The sequence below is a fragment of the Micromesistius poutassou genome (genome assembly GCF_964030765.1).
Source record: "Micromesistius poutassou genome assembly, chromosome: 2".
In the NCBI taxonomy this organism is placed as follows: Eukaryota; Metazoa; Chordata; class Actinopteri; order Gadiformes; family Gadidae; genus Micromesistius; species Micromesistius poutassou.
Window position 1 is genome coordinate 13818283 of NC_140272.1, and position 15995 is coordinate 13834277.

A 15995-nucleotide genomic window follows, 5' to 3' on the forward strand; every position below is an offset into this window, starting at 1 on the left:
AGGTGAAAAACGAACAAAAGTAGACTTCCATGCTTAACATTTACTGCAAAATGTCACAATTATGAAGGAATATATGGAATGTATCTTTTAAAGATCCCGCCTGGTCCAAGTCTCATGGTTAATATTTACTACAGCTCCCTGGTGGTCTAGTGGTTAGGATTCGGCGCTCTCACCACCGCGGCCCGGGTTCGATTCCCGGTTAGGGAACTCACCTTTATTGGTGATGTCCAAGCAAATCCAATGCATCCACTGTTGATAACCAATGTCAAAGTATTCATTGGGAAGGTGAATAACGAACAAAAGTAGACTTCCATGCTTAACATTTACTGCAAAATGTCACAATTATGCAGGAATATATGTGATGTATCTTTTAAAGAACCCGCCTGTTCCAAGTCACATGGTTAATAATCACTACAGCTCCCTGGTGGTCTAGTGGTTAGGATTCGGCGCTCTCACAGCCGTGGCGCGGGTTCGATTCCCGGTTAGGGAACTCACCTTTATTGGTGATGTCCAACCAAATCCAATACAACCCACTGTTGATAACCAATGTCAAAGTATTCATTGGGAAGGTGAATAACGAAGAAAAGTAGACTTCCATGCTTAATATTTACTGCAAAATGTCACAATTATGAAGGAATATATGGAGTGTATCTTTTAAAGAACCCGCCTGGTCCAAGTCACATGGTTAATAATAACTGGAGCTCCTTGGTGGTCTAGTGGTTAGGATTCGGCGCTCTCACCGCCGCGGCCCGGGTTCGATTCCCGGTTAGGGAACTCACCATTATTGGTGATGTCCAATCCAATTCAACCCACTGTTGATAATCAATGTCAAAGTATTCATTGGGAAGGTGAATAACGAGCAAAAGTAGACTTCCATGCTTAACATTTACTGCAAAATGTCACAATTATGAAGGAATATATGGAATGTATCTTTTAAAGATCCCGCCTGGTCCAAGTCACATGGTTAATATTTAATGCAGCTCCCTGGTGGTCTAGTGGTTAGGATTCGGAGCTCTCACCGCCGTCGGCCCGGGTTCGATTCCCGGTTAGGGAACTCTGCATTATTGGTGATGTCCAATCCAATTCAACCCACTGTTGATAGTCAAAGTATTCATTGGGAAGGTGAATAACGAGCAAAAGTGGACTTCCATGCTTAACATTTACTGCAAAATGTCACAATTATGAAGGAATATACATGATGTATCTTTTAAAGAACCCGCCTGGTCCAAGTCACATGGTTAATAATGAGTACAGCTCCCTGGTGGTCTAGTGGTTAGGATTCGGCGCTCTCACCGCCACGGCCCGGGTTCGATTCCCGGTTAGGGAACTCACCATTATTGGTGATGTCCAATCCAATTCAACCCACTGTTGATAACCAATGTCAAAGTATTCATTGGGAAGGTGAAAAACGAACAAAAGTAGACTTCCATGCTTAACATTTACTGCAAAATGTCACAATTATGAAGGAATATATGGAATGTATCTTTTAAAGATCCCGCCTGGTCCAAGTCACATGGTTAATAATGACTACAGCTCCCTGGTGGTCTAGTGGTTAGGATTCGGTGCTCTCACCGCCGCGGCCCGGGTTCGATTCCCGGTTAGGGAACTCACCTTTATTGGTGATGTCCAAGCAAATCCAATGCATCCACTGTTGATAACCAATGTCAAAGTATTCATTGGGAAGGTGAATAACGAACAAAAGTAGACTTCCATGCTTAACATTTACTGCAAAATGTCACAATTATGCAGGAATATACGTGATGTATCTTTTAAAGAACCCGCCTGTTCCAAGTCACATGGTTAATAATCACTACAGCTCCCTGGTGGTCTAGTGGTTAGGATCCGGGGCTCTCACCGCCGCGGCCCGGGTTCGATTCCCGGTTAGGGAACTCACCATTATTGGTGATGTCCAATCCAATTCAACCCACTGTTGATAATCAATGTCAAAGTATTCATTGGGAAGGTGAATAACGAGCAAAAGTAGACTTCCATGCTTAACATTTACTGCAAAATGTCACAATTATGAAGGAATATATGGAATGTGTCTTTTAAAGATCCCGCCTGGTCCAAGTCACATGGTTAATATTTAATGCAGCTCCCTGGTGGTCTAGTGGTTAGGATTCGGCGCTCTCACTGCCGCGGCCCGGGTTCGATTCCCAGTTAGGGAACTCACCTTTCTTGGTGATGTCCAAGCAAATCCAATGCATCCACTGTTGATAACCAATGTCAAAGTATTCATTGGGAAGGTGAATAACGAACAAAAGTAGACTTCCATGCTTAACATTTACTGCAAAATGTCACAATTATGAAGGAATATATGGAGTGTATCTTTTAAAGAACCCGCCTGGTCCAAGTCACATGGTTAATAATGACTACAGCTCCCTGGTGGTCTAGTGGTTAGGATTCGGCGCTCTCACCGACGCGGCCCGGGTTCGATTCCCGGTTAGGGAACTCACCTTTATTGGTGATGTCCAAGCAAATCCAATGCATCCACTGTTGATAACCAATGTCAAAGTATTCATTGGGAAGGTGAATAACGAACAAAAGTAGACTTCCATGCTTATCATTTACTGCAAAATGTCACAATTATGCAGGAATATACGTGATGTATCTTTTAAAGAACCCGCCTGTTCCAAGTCACATGGTTAATAATCACTACAGCTCCCTGGTGGTCTAGTGGTTAGGATTCGGCGCTCTCACCGCCGCGGCCCGGGTTCGATTCCCGGTTAGGGAACTCACCTTTATTGGTGATGTCCAACCAAATCCAATACAACCCACTGTTGATAACCAATGTCAAAGTATTCATTGGGAAGGTGAATAACGAAGAAAAGTAGACTTCCATGCTTAACATTTACTGCAAAATGTCACAATTATGAAGCAATATATGGAGTGTATCTTTTAAAGAACCCGCCTGGTCCAAGTCACATGGTTAACAATGTCTGCAGCTCCCTGGTGGTGTAGTGGTTAGGACTCTGCGCTCTCACCGCCGCGGCCCGGGTTCGATTCCCGGTTAGGGAACTCACCATTATTGGTGATGTCCAATCCAATTCAACCCACTGTTGATAACCAATGTCAAAGTATTCATTGGGAAGGTGAATAACGAAGAAAAGTAGACTTCCATGCTTAACATTTACTGCAAAATGTCACAATTATGAAGGAATATATTGAGTGTATCTTTTAAAGAACCCGCCTGGTCCAAGTCACATGGTTAATAATGACTACAGCTCCCTGGTGGTCTAGTGGTTAGGTTTCGGCGCTCTCACCGCCGCGGGCCGGGTTCGATTTCCGGTTAGGGAACTCACCTTTATTGGTGATGTCCAAGCAAATCCAATGCATCCACTGTTGATAACCAATGTCAAAGTATTCATTGGGAAGGTGAATAACGAACAAAAGTAGACTTCCATGCTTAACATTTACTGCAAAATGTCACAATTATGCAGGAATATACGTGATGTATCTTTTAAAGAACCCGCCTGTTCCAAGTCACATGGTTAATAATCACTACAGCTCCCTGGTGGTCTAGTGGTTAGGATTCGGCGCTCTCACCGCCGCGGCTCGGGTTCGATTCCCGGTTAGGGAATTCACCTTTATTGGTGATGTCCAACCAAATCCAATACAACCCACTGTTGATAACCAATGTCAAAGTATTCATTGGGAAGGTGAATAACGAAGAAAAGTAGACTTCCATGCTTAACATTTACTGCAAAATGTCACAATTATGAAGGAATATATGGAGTGTATCTTTTAAAGAACCCGCCTGGTCCAAGTCACATGGTTAATAATGACTGCAGCTCCCTGGTGGTCTAGTGGTTAGGATTCGGAGCTCTCACCGCCGCGGCCCGGGTTCGATTCCCGGTTAGGGAACTCACCATTATTGGTGATGTCCAATCCAATTCAACCCACTGTTGATAATCAATGTCAAAGTATTCATTGGGAAGGTGAATAACGAGCAAAAGTAGACTTCCATGCTTAACATTTACTGCAAAATGTCACAATTATGAAAGAATATATGGAATGTGTCTTTTAAAGATCCCGCCTGGTCCAAGTCACATGGTTAATATTTAATGCAGCTCCCTGGTGGTCTAGTGGTTAGGATTCGGCGCTCTCACTGCCGCGGCCCGGGTTCGATTCCCAGTTAGGGAACTCACCTTTCTTGGTGATGTCCAAGCAAATCCAATGCATCCACTGTTGATAACCAATGTCAAAGTATTCATTGGGAAGGTGAATAACGAACAAAAGTAGACTTCCATGCTTAACATTTACTGCAAAATGTCACAATTATGAAGGAATATATGGAGTGTATCTTTTAAAGAACCCGCCTGGTCCCAGTCACATGGTTAATAATGACTACAGCTCCCTGGTGGTCTAGTGGTTAGGATTCAGCGCTCTCACCGACGCGGCCCGGGTTCGATTCCCGGTTAGGGAACTCACCTTTATTGGTGATGTCCAAGCAAATCCAATGCATCCACTGTTGATAACCAATGTCAAAGTATTCATTGGGAAGGTGAATAACGAACAAAAGTAGACTTCCATGCTTAACATTTACTGCAAAATGTCACAATTATGCAGGAATATACGTGATGTATCTTTTAAAGAACCCGCCTGTTCCAAGTCACATGGTTAATAATCACTACAGCTCCCTGGTGGTCTAGTGGTTAGGATTCGGCGCTCTCACCGCCGCGGCCCGGGTTCGATTCCCGGTTAGGGAACTCACCTTTATTGGTGATGTCCAACCAAATCCAATACAACCCACTGTTGATAACCAATGTCAAAGTATTCATTGGGAAGGTGAATAACGAAGAAAAGTAGACTTCCATGCTTAACATTTACTGCAAAATGTCACAATTATGAAGCAATATATGGAGTGTATCTTTTAAAGAACCCGCCTGGTCCAAGTCACATGGTTAACAATGTCTGCAGCTCCCTGGTGGTGTAGTGGTTAGGACTCTGCGCTCTCACCGCCGCGGCCAGGGTTCGATTCCCGGTTAGGGAACTCACCATTATTGGTGATGTCCAATCCAATTCAACCCACTGTTGATAACCAATGTCAAAGTATTCATTGGGAAGGTGAATAACGAAGAAAAGTAGACTTCCATGCTTAACATTTACTGCAAAATGTCACAATTATGAAGGAATATATTGAGTGTATCTTTTAAAGAACCCGCCTGGTCCAAGTCACATGGTTAATAATGACTACAGCTCCCTGGTGGTCTAGTGGTTAGGATTCGGCGCTCTCACCGCCGCGGGCCGGGTTCGATTTCCGGTTAGGGAACTCACCATTATTGGTGATGTCCAATCCATTTCAACCCACTGTTGATAACCAATGTCAAAGTATTCATTGGGAAGGTGAATAACGAACAAAAGTAGACTTCCATGCTTAACATTTACTGCAAAATGTCACAATTATGCAGGAATATACGTGATGTATCTTTTAAAGAACCCGCCTGTTCCAAGTCACATGGTTAATATCCACTACAGCTCCCTGGTGGTCTAGTGGTTAGGATTCGGCGCTCTCACCGCCGCGGCCCGGGTTCGATTCCCGGTTAGGGAACTCACCATTATTGGTGATGTCCAATCCAATTCAACCCACTGTTGATAATCAATGTCAAAGTATTCATTGGGAAGGTGAATAACGAGCAAAAGTAGACTTCCATGCTTAACATTTACTGCAAAATGTCACAATTATGAAGGAATATATGGAATGTATCTTTTAAAGATCCCGCCTGGTCCAAGTCACATGGTTAATGTTTAATGCAGCTCCCTGGTGGTCTAGTGGTTAGGATTCGGCGCTCTCACCGCCGCGGCCCGGGTTCGATTCCCAGTTAGTGAACTCACCTTTCTTGGTGATGTCCAAGCAAATCCAATGCATCCACTGTTGATAACCAATGTCAAAGTATTCATTGGGAAGGTGAATAACGAACAAAAGTAGACTTCCATGCTTAACATTTACTGCAAAATGTCACAATTATGCAGGAATATATGTGATGTATCTTTTAAAGAACCCGCCTGTTCCAAGTCACATGGTTAATAATCACTACAGCTCCCTGGTGGTCTAGTGGTTAGGATTCGGCGCTCTCACCGCCGTGGCCCGGGTTCGATTCCCGGTTAGGGAACTCACCTTTATTGGTGATGTCCAACCAAATCCAATACAACCCACTGTTGATAACCAATGTCAAAGTATTCATTGGGAAGGTGAATAACGAAGAAAAGTAGACTTCCATGCTTAACATTTACTGCAAAATGTCACAATTATGAAGGAATATATGGAGTGTATCTTTTAAAGAACCCGCCTGGTCCAAGTCACATGGTTAATAATAACTGCAGCTCCTTGGTGGTCTAGTGGTTAGGATTCGGCGCTCTCACCGCCGCGGCCCGGGTTCGATTCCTGGTTAGGGAACTCACCATTATTGGTGATGTCCAATCCAATTCAACCCACTGTTGATAATCAATGTCAAAGTATTCATTGGGAAGGTGAATAACGAGCAAAAGTAGACTTCCATGCTTAACATTTACTGCAAAATGTCACAATTATGAAGGAATATATGGAATGTATCTTTTAAAGATCCCGCCTGGTCCAAGTCACATGGTTAATATTTAATGCAGCTCCCTGGTGGTCTAGTGGTTAGGATTCGGCGCTCTCACCGCCGTCGGCCCGGGTTCGATTCCCGGTTAGGGAACTCTGCATTATTGGTGATGTCCAATTCAACCCACTGTTGATAGTCAAAGTATTCATTGGGAAGGTGAATAACGAGCAAAAGTGGACTTCCATGCTTAACATTTACTGCAAAATGTCACAATTATGAAGGAATATACATGATGTATCTTTTAAAGAACCCGCCTGTTCCAAGTCACATGGTTAATAATCACTACAGCTCCCTGGTGGTCTAGTGGTTAGGATTCGGCGCTCTCACCGCCGCGGCCCGGGTTCGATTCCCGGTTAGGGAACTCACTATTATTGGTGATGTCCAATTCAACCCACTGTTGATAACCAATGTCAAAGTATTCATTGGGAAGGTGAATAACGAAGAAAAGTAGACTTCCATGCTTAACATTTACTGCAAAATGTCACAATTATGAAGGAATATATTGAGTGTATCTTTTAAAGAACCCGCCTGGTCCAAGTCACATGGTTAATAATGACTACAGCTCCCTGGTGGTCTAGTGGTTAGGATTCGGCGCTCTCACCGCCGCGGCCCGGGTTCGATTCCCGGTTAGGGAACTCACCATTATTGGTGATGTCCAATCCAATTCAACCCACTGTTGATAACCAATGTCAAAGTATTCATTGGGAAGGTGAAAAACGAACAAAAGTAGACTTCCATGCTTAACATTTACTGCAAAATGTCACAATTATGAAGGAATATATGGAATGTATCTTTTAAAGATCCCGCCTGGTCCAAGTCACATGGTTAATAATGACTACAGCTCCCTGGTGGTCTAGTGGTTAGGATTCGGTGCTCTCACCGCCGCGGCCCGGGTTCGATTCCCGGTTAGGGAACTCACCTTTATTGGTGATGTCCAAGCAAATCCAATGCATCCACTGTTGATAACCAATGTCAAAGTATTCATTGGGAAGGTGAATAACGAACAAAAGTAGACTTCCATGCTTAACATTTACTGCAAAATGTCACAATTATGCAGGAATATACGTGATGTATCTTTTAAAGAACCCGCCTGTTCCAAGTCACATGGTTAATAATCACTACAGCTCCCTGGTGGTCTAGTGGTTAGGATTCGGCGCTCTCACCGCCGCGGCCCGGGTTCGATTCCCGGTTAGGGAACTCACCTTTATTGGTGATGTCCAACCAAATCCAATACAACCCACTGTTGATAACCAATGTCAAAGTATTCATTGGGAAGGTGAATAACGAAGAAAAGTAGACTTCCATGCTTAACATTTACTGCAAAATGTCACAATTATGAAGGAATATATGGAGTGTATCTTTTAAAGAACCCGCCTGGTCCAAGTCACATGGTTAATAATGACTGCAGCTCCCTGGTGGTCTAGTGGTTAGGATTCGGAGCTCTCACCGCCGCGGCCCGGGTTCGATTCCCGGTTAGGGAACTCACCATTATTGGTGATGTCCAATCCAATTCAACCCACTGTTGATAATCAATGTCAAAGTATTCATTGGGAAGGTGAATAACGAGCAAAAGTAGACTTCCATGCTTAACATTTACTGCAAAATGTCACAATTATGAAGGAATATATGGAATGTGTCTTTTAAAGATCCCGCCTGGTCCAAGTCACATGGTTAATATTTAATGCAGCTCCCTGGTGGTCTAGTGGTTAGGATTCGGCGCTCTCACCGCCGCGGCCCGGGTTCGATTCCCAGTTAGGGAACTCACCTTTCTTGGTGATGTCCAAGCAAATCCAATGCATCCACTGTTGATAACCAATGTCAAAGTATTCATTGGGAAGGTGAATAACGAACAAAAGTAGACTTCCATGCTTAACATTTACTGCAAAATGTCACAATTATGAAGGAATATATGGAGTGTATCTTTTAAAGAACCCGCCTGGTCCAAGTCACATGGTTAATAATGACTAAAGCTCCCTGGTGGTCTAGTGGTTAGGATTCGGCGCTCTCACCGACGCGGCCCGGGTTCGATTCCCGGTTAGGGAACTCACCTTTATTGGTGATGTCCAAGCAAATCCAATGCATCCACTGTTGATAACCAATGTCAAAGTATTCATTGGGAAGGTGAATAACGAATAAAAGTAGACTTCCATGCTTAACATTTACTGCAAAATGTCACAATTATGCAGGAATATACGTGATGTATCTTTTAAAGAACCCGCCTGTTCCAAGTCACATGGTTAATAATCACTACAGCTCCCTGGTGGTCTAGTGGTTAGGATTCGGCGCTCTCACCGCCGCGGCCCGGGTTCGATTCCCGGTTAGGGAACTCACCTTTATTGGTGATGTCCAACCAAATCCAATACAACCCACTGTTGATAACCAATGTCAAAGTATTCATTGGGAAGGTGAATAACGAAGAAAAGTAGACTTCCATGCTTAACATTTACTGCAAAATGTCACAATTATGAAGCAATATATGGAGTGTATCTTTTAAAGAACCCGCCTGGTCCAAGTCACATGGTTAACAATGTCTGCAGCTCCCTGGTGGTGTAGTGGTTAGGACTCTGCGCTCTCACCGCCGCGGCCCGGGTTCGATTCCCGGTTAGGGAACTCACCATTGTTGGTGATGTCCAATCCAATTCAACCCACTGTTGATAACCAATGTCAAAGTATTCATTGGGAAGGTGAATAACGAAGAAAAGTAGACTTCCATGCTTAACATTTACTGCAAAATGTCACAATTATGAAGGAATATATTGAGTGTATCTTTTAAAGAACCCGCCTGGTCCAAGTCACATGGTTAATAATGACTACAGCTCCCTGGTGGTCTACTGGTTAGGATTCGGCGCTCTCACCGCCGCGGGCCGGGTTCGATTTCCGGTTAGGGAACTCACCATTATTGGTGATGTCCAATCCAATTCAACCCACTGTTGATGATCAATGTCAAAGTATTCATTGGGAAGGTGAATAACGAGCAAAAGTAGACTTCCATGCTTAACATTTACTGCAAAATGTCACAATTATGAAGGAATATATGGAATGTATCTTTTAAAGATCCCGCCTGGTCCAAGTCACATGGTTAATGTTTAATGCAGCTCCCTGGTGGTCTAGTGGTTAGGATTCGGCGCTCTCACCGCCGCGGCCCGGGTTCGATTCCCAGTTAGTGAACTCACCTTTCTTGGTGATGTCCAAGCAAATCCACTGCATCCACTGTTGATAACCAATGTCAAAGTATTCATTGGGAAGGTGAATAACGAACAAAAGTAGACTTCCATGCTTAACATTTACTGCAAAATGTCACAATTATGCAGGAATATATGTGATGTATCTTTTAAAGAACCCGCCTGTTCCAAGTCACATGGTTAATAATCACTACAGCTACCTGGTGGTCTAGTGGTTAGGATTCGGCGCTCTCACCGCCGCGGCCCGGGTTCGATTCCCGGTTAGGGAACTCACCTTTATTGGTGATGTCCAACCAAATCCAATACAACCCACTGTTGATAACCAATGTCAAAGTATTCATTGGGAAGGTGAATAACGAAGAAAAGTAGACTTCCATGCTTAACATTTACTGCAAAATGTCACAATTATGCAGGAATATACATGATGTATCTTTTAAAGAACCCGCCTGTTCCAAGTCACATGGTTAATAATCACTACAGCTCCCTGGTGGTCTAGTGGTTAGGATTCGGCGCTTTCACCGCCGCGGCACGGGTTCGATTCCCGGTTAGGGAACTCACCTTTATTGGTGATGTCCAACCAAATCCAATACAACCCACTGTTGATAACCAATGTCAAAGTATTCATTGGGAAGGTGAATAACGAAGAAAAGTAGACTTCCATGCTTAACATTTACTGCAAAATGTCACAATTATGAAGGAATATATGGAGTGTATCTTTTAAAGAACCCGCCTGGTCCAAGTCACATGGTTTGTAATGACTATAGCTCCCTGGTGGTCTAGTGGTTAGGATTCGGCGCTCTCACCGCCGCGGCCCGGGTTCGATTCCTGGTTAGGGAACTCACCATTATTGGTGATGTCCAATCTAATTCAACCCACTGTTGATAATCAATGTCAAAGTATTCATTGGGAAGGTGAATAACGAAGAAAAGTAGACTTCCATGCTTAACATTTACTGCAAAATGTCACAATTATGAAGGAATATATTGAGTGTATCTTTTAAAGAACCCGCCTGGTCCAAGTCACATGGTTACTAATGACTACAGCTCCCTGGTGGTCTAGTGGTTAGGATTCGGCGCTCTCACCGCCGCGGCCAGGGTTCAATTCCCGGTTAGGGAACTCACCATTATTGGTGATGTCCAATCCAATTCAACCCAATGTTGATAACCAATGTCAAAGTATTCATTGGGAAGGTGAAAAACGAACAAAAGTAGACTTCCATGCTTAACATTTACTGCAAAATGTCACAATTATGAAGGAATAGATGGAATGTATCTTTTAAAGATCCCGCCTGGTCCAAGTCTCATGGTTAATATTTACTACAGCTCCCTGGTGGTCTAGTGGTTAGGATTCGGTGCCGCGGCCCGGGTTCGATTCCCGGTTAGGGAACTCACCTTTATTGGTGATGTCCAAGCAAATCCAATGCATCCACTGTTGATAACCAATGTCAAAGTATTCATTGGGAAGGTGAATAACGAACAAAAGTAGACTTCCATGCTTAACATTTACTGCAAAATGTCACAATTATGCAGGAATATACGTGATGTATCTTTTAAAGAACCCGCCTGTTCCAAGTCACATGTTTAATAATGACTACAGCTCCCTGGTGGTCTAGTGGTTAGGATTCGGCGCTCTCACCGCCGCGGCCCGGGTTCGATTCCCGGTTAGGAACTCACCTTTATTGGTGATGTCCAACCAAATCCAATACAACCCACTGTTGATAACCAATGTCAAAGTATTCATTGGGAAGGTGAATAATGAAGAAAAGTAGACTTCCATGCTTAACATTTACTGCAAAATGTCACAATTATGAAGGAATATATGGAGTGTATCTTTTAAAGAACCCGCCTGGTCCAAGTCACATGGTTAATAATGACTGCAGCTCCCTGGTGGTCTAGTGGTTAGGATTCGGCGCTCTCACCGCCGCGGCCCGGGTTCGATTCCCGGTTAGGGAACTCACCATTATTGGTGATGTCCAATCCAATTCAACCCACTGTTGATAATCAATGTCAAAGTATTCATTGGGAAGGTGAATAACGAGCAAAAGTAGACTTCCATGCTTAACATTTACTGCAAAATGTCACAATTATGAAGGAATATATGGAATGTATCTTTTAAAGATCCCGCCTGGTCCAAGTCACATGGTTAATATTTAATGCAGCTCCCTGGTGGTCTAGTGGTTAGGATTCGGCGCTCTCACCGCCGCGGCCCGGGTTCGATTCCCAGTTAGGGAACTCACCTTTCTTGGTGATGTCCAAGCAAATCCAATGCATCCACTGTTGATAACCAATGTCAAAGTATTCATTGGGAAGGTGAATAACGAACAAAAGTAGACTTCCATGCTTAACATTTACTGCAAAATGTCACAATTATGAAGGAATATATGGAGTGTATCTTTTAAAGAACCCGCCTGGTCGAAGTCACATGGTTAATAATGACTACAGCTCCCTGGTGGTCTAGTGGTTAGGATTCGGCGCTCTCACCGCCGCGGCCCGGGTTCGATTCCCGGTTAGGGAACTCACCTTTATTGGTGATGTCCAAGCAAATCCAATGCATCCACTGTTGATAACCAATGTCAAAGTATTCATTGGGAAGGTGAATAACGAACAAAAGTAGACTTCCATGCTTAACATTTACTGCAAAATGTCACAATTATGCAGGAATATACGTGATGTATCTTTTAAAGAACCCGCCTGTTCCAAGTCACATGGTTAATAATCACTACAGCTCCCTGGTGGTCTAGTGGTTAGGATTCGGCGCTCTCACCGCTGCGGCCCGGGTTCGATTCCCGGTTAGGGAACTCACCTTTATTGGTGATGTCCAACCAAATCCAATACAACCCACTGTTGATAACCAATGTCAAAGTATTCATTGGGAAGGTGAATAACGAAGAAAAGTAGACTTCCATGCTTAACATTTACTGCAAAATGTCACAATTATGAAGGAATATATGGAGTGTATCTTTTAAAGAACCCGCCTGGTCCAAGTCACATGGTTAACAATGTCTGCAGCTCCCTGGTGGTGTAGTGGTTAGGACTCTGCGCTCTCACCGCCGCGGCCCGGGTTCGATTCCCGGTTAGGGAACTCACCATTATTGGTGATGTCCAATCCAATTCAACCCACTGTTGATAACCAATGTCAAAGTATTCATTGGGAAGATGAATAACGAAGAAAAGTAGACTTCCATGCTTAAAATTTACTGCAAAATGTCACAATTATGAAGGAATATATTGAGTGTATCTTTTAAAGAACCCGCCTGGTCCAAGTCACATGGTTAATAATGACTACAGCTCCCTGGTGGTCTAGTGGTTAGGATTCGGCGCTCTCACCGCCGCGGCCCGGGTTCGATTCCCGGTTAGGGAACTCACCATTATTGGTGATGTCCAATCCAATTCAACCCACTGTTGATAATCAATGTCAAAGTATTCATTGGGAAGGTGAATAACGAGTAAAAGTAGACTTCCATGCTTAACATTTACTGCAAAATGTCACAATTATGAAGGAATATATGGAATGTATCTTTTAAAGATCCCGCCTGGTCCAAGTCACATGGTTAATATTTAATGCAGCTCCCTGGTGGTCTAGTGGTTAGGATTCGGCGCTCTCACCGCCGCGGCCCGGGTTCGATTCCCAGTTAGGGAACTCACCTTTCTTGGTGATGTCCAAGCAAATCCAATGCATCCACTGTTGATAACCAATGTCAAAGTATTCATTGGGAAGGTGAATAACGAACAAAAGTAGGCTTCCATGCTTAACATTTACTGCAAAATGTCACAATTATGAAGGAATATATGGAGTGTATCTTTTAAAGAACCCGCCTGGTCCAAGTCACATGGTTAATAATGACTACAGCTCCCTGGTGGTCTAGTGGTTAGGATTCGGCGCTCTCACCGCCGCGGCCCGGGTTCGATTCCCGGTTAGGGAACTCACCTTTATTGGTGATGTCCAAGCAAATCCAATGCATCCACTGTTGATAACCAATGTCAAAGTATTCATTGGGAAGGTGAATAACGAACAAAAGTAGACTTCCATGCTTAACATTTACTGCAAAATGTCACAATTATGCAGGAATATACGTGATGTATCTTTTAAAGAACCCGCCTGTTCCAAGTCACATGGTTAATAATCACTACAGCTCCCTGGTGGTCTAGTGGTTAGGATTCGGCGCTCTCACCGCCGCGGCCCGGGTTCGATTCCCGGTTAGGGAACTCACCTTTATTGGTGATGTCCAAGCAAATCCAATGCATCCACTGTTGATAACCAATGTCAAAGTATTCATTGGGAAGGTGAATAACGAAGAAAAGTAGACTTCCATGCTTAACATTTACTGCAAAATGTCACAATTATGCAGGAATATACGTGATGTATCTTTTAAAGAACCCGCCTGGTCCAAGTCACATGGTTAATAATGACTACAGCTCCCTGGTGGTCTAGTGGTTAGGATTCGGCGCTCTCACCGGCGCGGCCCGGGTTAGATTCCCGGTTAGGGAACTCACCATTATTGGTGATATCCAATTCAACCCACTGTTGATAATCAATGTCAAAGTATTCATTGGGAAGGTGAATAACGAAGAAAAGTAGACTTCCATGCTTAACATTTACTGCAAAATGTCACAATTATGAAGGAATATATTGAGTGTATCTTTTAAAGAACCCGCCTGGTCCAAGTCACATGGTTAATAATGACTACAGCTCCCTGGTGGTCTAGTGGTTAGGATTCGGCGCTCTCACCGCCGCGGCCCGGGTTCGATTCCCGGTTAGGGAACTCACCTTTATTGGTGATGTCCAATCCAATTCAACCCACTGTTGATAACCAATGTCAAAGTATTCATTGGGAAGGTGAAAAACGAACAAAAGTAGACTTCCATGCTTAACATTTACTGCAAAATGTCACAATTATGAAGGAATATATGGAATGTATCTTTTAAAGATCCCGCCTGGTCCAAGTCACATGGTTAATAATGACTACAGCTCCCTGGTGGTCTAGTGGTTAGGATTCGGTGCTCTCACCGCCGCGGCCCGGGTTCGATTCCCGGTTATGGAACTCACCTTTATTGGTGATGTCCAAGCAAATCCAATGCATCCACTGTTGATAACCAATGTCAAAGTATTCATTGGGAAGGTGAATAACGAACAAAAGTAGACTTCCATGCTTAACATTTACTGCAAAATGTCACAATTATGCAGGAATATACGTGATGTATCTTTTAAAGAACCCGCCTGTTCCAAGTCACATGGTTAATAATCACTACAGCTCCCTGGTGGTCTAGTGGTTAGGATTCGGCGCTCTCACCGCCGCGGCCCGGGTTCGATTCCCGGTTAGGGAACTCACCTTTATTGGTGATGTCCAACCAAATCCAATACAACCCACTGTTGATAACCAATGTCAAAGTATTCATTGGGAAGGTGAATAACGAAGAAAAGTAGACTTCCATGCTTAACATTTACTGCAAAATGTCACAATTATGAAGGAATATATGGAGTGTATCTTTTAAAGAACCCGCCTGGTCCAAGTCACATGGTTTGTAATGACTATAGCTCCCTGGTGGTCTAGTGGTTAGGATTCGGCGCTCTCACCGCCGCGGCCCGGGTTCGATTCCTGGTTAGGGAACTCACCATTATTGGTGATGTCCAATCTAATTCAACCCACTGTTGATAATCAATGTCAAAGTATTCATTGGGAAGGTGAATAACGAAGAAAAGTAGACTTCCATGCTTAACATTTACTGCAAAATGTCACAATTATGAAGGAATATATTGAGTGTATCTTTTAAAGAACCCGCCTGGTCCAAGTCACATGGTTACTAATGACTACAGCTCCCTGGTGGTCTAGTGGTTAGGATTCGGCGCTCTCACCGCCGCGGCCAGGGTTCAATTCCCGGTTAGGGAACTCACCATTATTGGTGATGTCCAATCCAATTCAACCCAATGTTGATAACCAATGTCAAAGTATTCATTGGGAAGGTGAAAAACGAACAAAAGTAGACTTCCATGCTTAACATTTACTGCAAAATGTCACAATTATGAAGGAATAGATGGAATGTATCTTTTAAAGATCCCGCCTGGTCCAAGTCTCATGGTTAATATTTACTACAGCTCCCTGGTGGTCTAGTGGTTAGGATTCGGTGCCGCGGCCCGGGTTCGATTCCCGGTTAGGGAACTCACCTTTATTGGTGATGTCCAAGCAAATCCAATGCATCCACTGTTGATAACCAATGTCAAAGTATTCATT

General features: G+C 43.6%; 1 protein-coding gene and 16 non-coding genes across 17 annotated transcripts in view; 16 read left to right on the forward strand and 1 right to left on the reverse strand.

Annotated features, from left to right (window-relative positions):
- eogt (EGF domain-specific O-linked N-acetylglucosamine (GlcNAc) transferase) overlaps positions 1–15995 on the reverse strand; it is a gene marked incomplete at its 3' end in the record, with an annotated part of 164772 nt that overhangs the window by 40894 nt on the left and 107883 nt on the right. The window lies entirely within an intron of this gene.
- AC3HAE_009465 (transfer RNA glutamic acid (anticodon CUC)) lies at positions 2663–2734 on the forward strand. Its single transcript has one exon. It is a non-coding gene; the product is annotated as a tRNA-Glu (tRNA).
- On the forward strand, positions 4638–4709 carry AC3HAE_009477 (transfer RNA glutamic acid (anticodon CUC)). The gene has a single exon. It is a non-coding gene; the product is annotated as a tRNA-Glu (tRNA).
- Positions 5480–5551, forward strand: AC3HAE_009489 (transfer RNA glutamic acid (anticodon CUC)). The gene has a single exon. It is a non-coding gene; the product is annotated as a tRNA-Glu (tRNA).
- AC3HAE_009504 (transfer RNA glutamic acid (anticodon CUC)) lies at positions 6042–6113 on the forward strand. Its single transcript has one exon. It is a non-coding gene; the product is annotated as a tRNA-Glu (tRNA).
- Positions 6874–6945, forward strand: AC3HAE_009516 (transfer RNA glutamic acid (anticodon CUC)). Its single transcript has one exon. It is a non-coding gene; the product is annotated as a tRNA-Glu (tRNA).
- On the forward strand, positions 7148–7219 carry AC3HAE_009528 (transfer RNA glutamic acid (anticodon CUC)). The gene has a single exon. It is a non-coding gene; the product is annotated as a tRNA-Glu (tRNA).
- On the forward strand, positions 7710–7781 carry AC3HAE_009540 (transfer RNA glutamic acid (anticodon CUC)). Its single transcript has one exon. It is a non-coding gene; the product is annotated as a tRNA-Glu (tRNA).
- On the forward strand, positions 8839–8910 carry AC3HAE_009552 (transfer RNA glutamic acid (anticodon CUC)). The gene has a single exon. It is a non-coding gene; the product is annotated as a tRNA-Glu (tRNA).
- Positions 10248–10319, forward strand: AC3HAE_009564 (transfer RNA glutamic acid (anticodon UUC)). The gene has a single exon. It is a non-coding gene; the product is annotated as a tRNA-Glu (tRNA).
- Positions 11647–11718, forward strand: AC3HAE_009577 (transfer RNA glutamic acid (anticodon CUC)). Its single transcript has one exon. It is a non-coding gene; the product is annotated as a tRNA-Glu (tRNA).
- AC3HAE_009589 (transfer RNA glutamic acid (anticodon CUC)) lies at positions 12209–12280 on the forward strand. Its single transcript has one exon. It is a non-coding gene; the product is annotated as a tRNA-Glu (tRNA).
- AC3HAE_009601 (transfer RNA glutamic acid (anticodon CUC)) lies at positions 13055–13126 on the forward strand. Its single transcript has one exon. It is a non-coding gene; the product is annotated as a tRNA-Glu (tRNA).
- AC3HAE_009613 (transfer RNA glutamic acid (anticodon CUC)) lies at positions 13617–13688 on the forward strand. The gene has a single exon. It is a non-coding gene; the product is annotated as a tRNA-Glu (tRNA).
- On the forward strand, positions 13900–13971 carry AC3HAE_009626 (transfer RNA glutamic acid (anticodon CUC)). Its single transcript has one exon. It is a non-coding gene; the product is annotated as a tRNA-Glu (tRNA).
- Positions 14457–14528, forward strand: AC3HAE_009638 (transfer RNA glutamic acid (anticodon CUC)). The gene has a single exon. It is a non-coding gene; the product is annotated as a tRNA-Glu (tRNA).
- Positions 15019–15090, forward strand: AC3HAE_009650 (transfer RNA glutamic acid (anticodon CUC)). The gene has a single exon. It is a non-coding gene; the product is annotated as a tRNA-Glu (tRNA).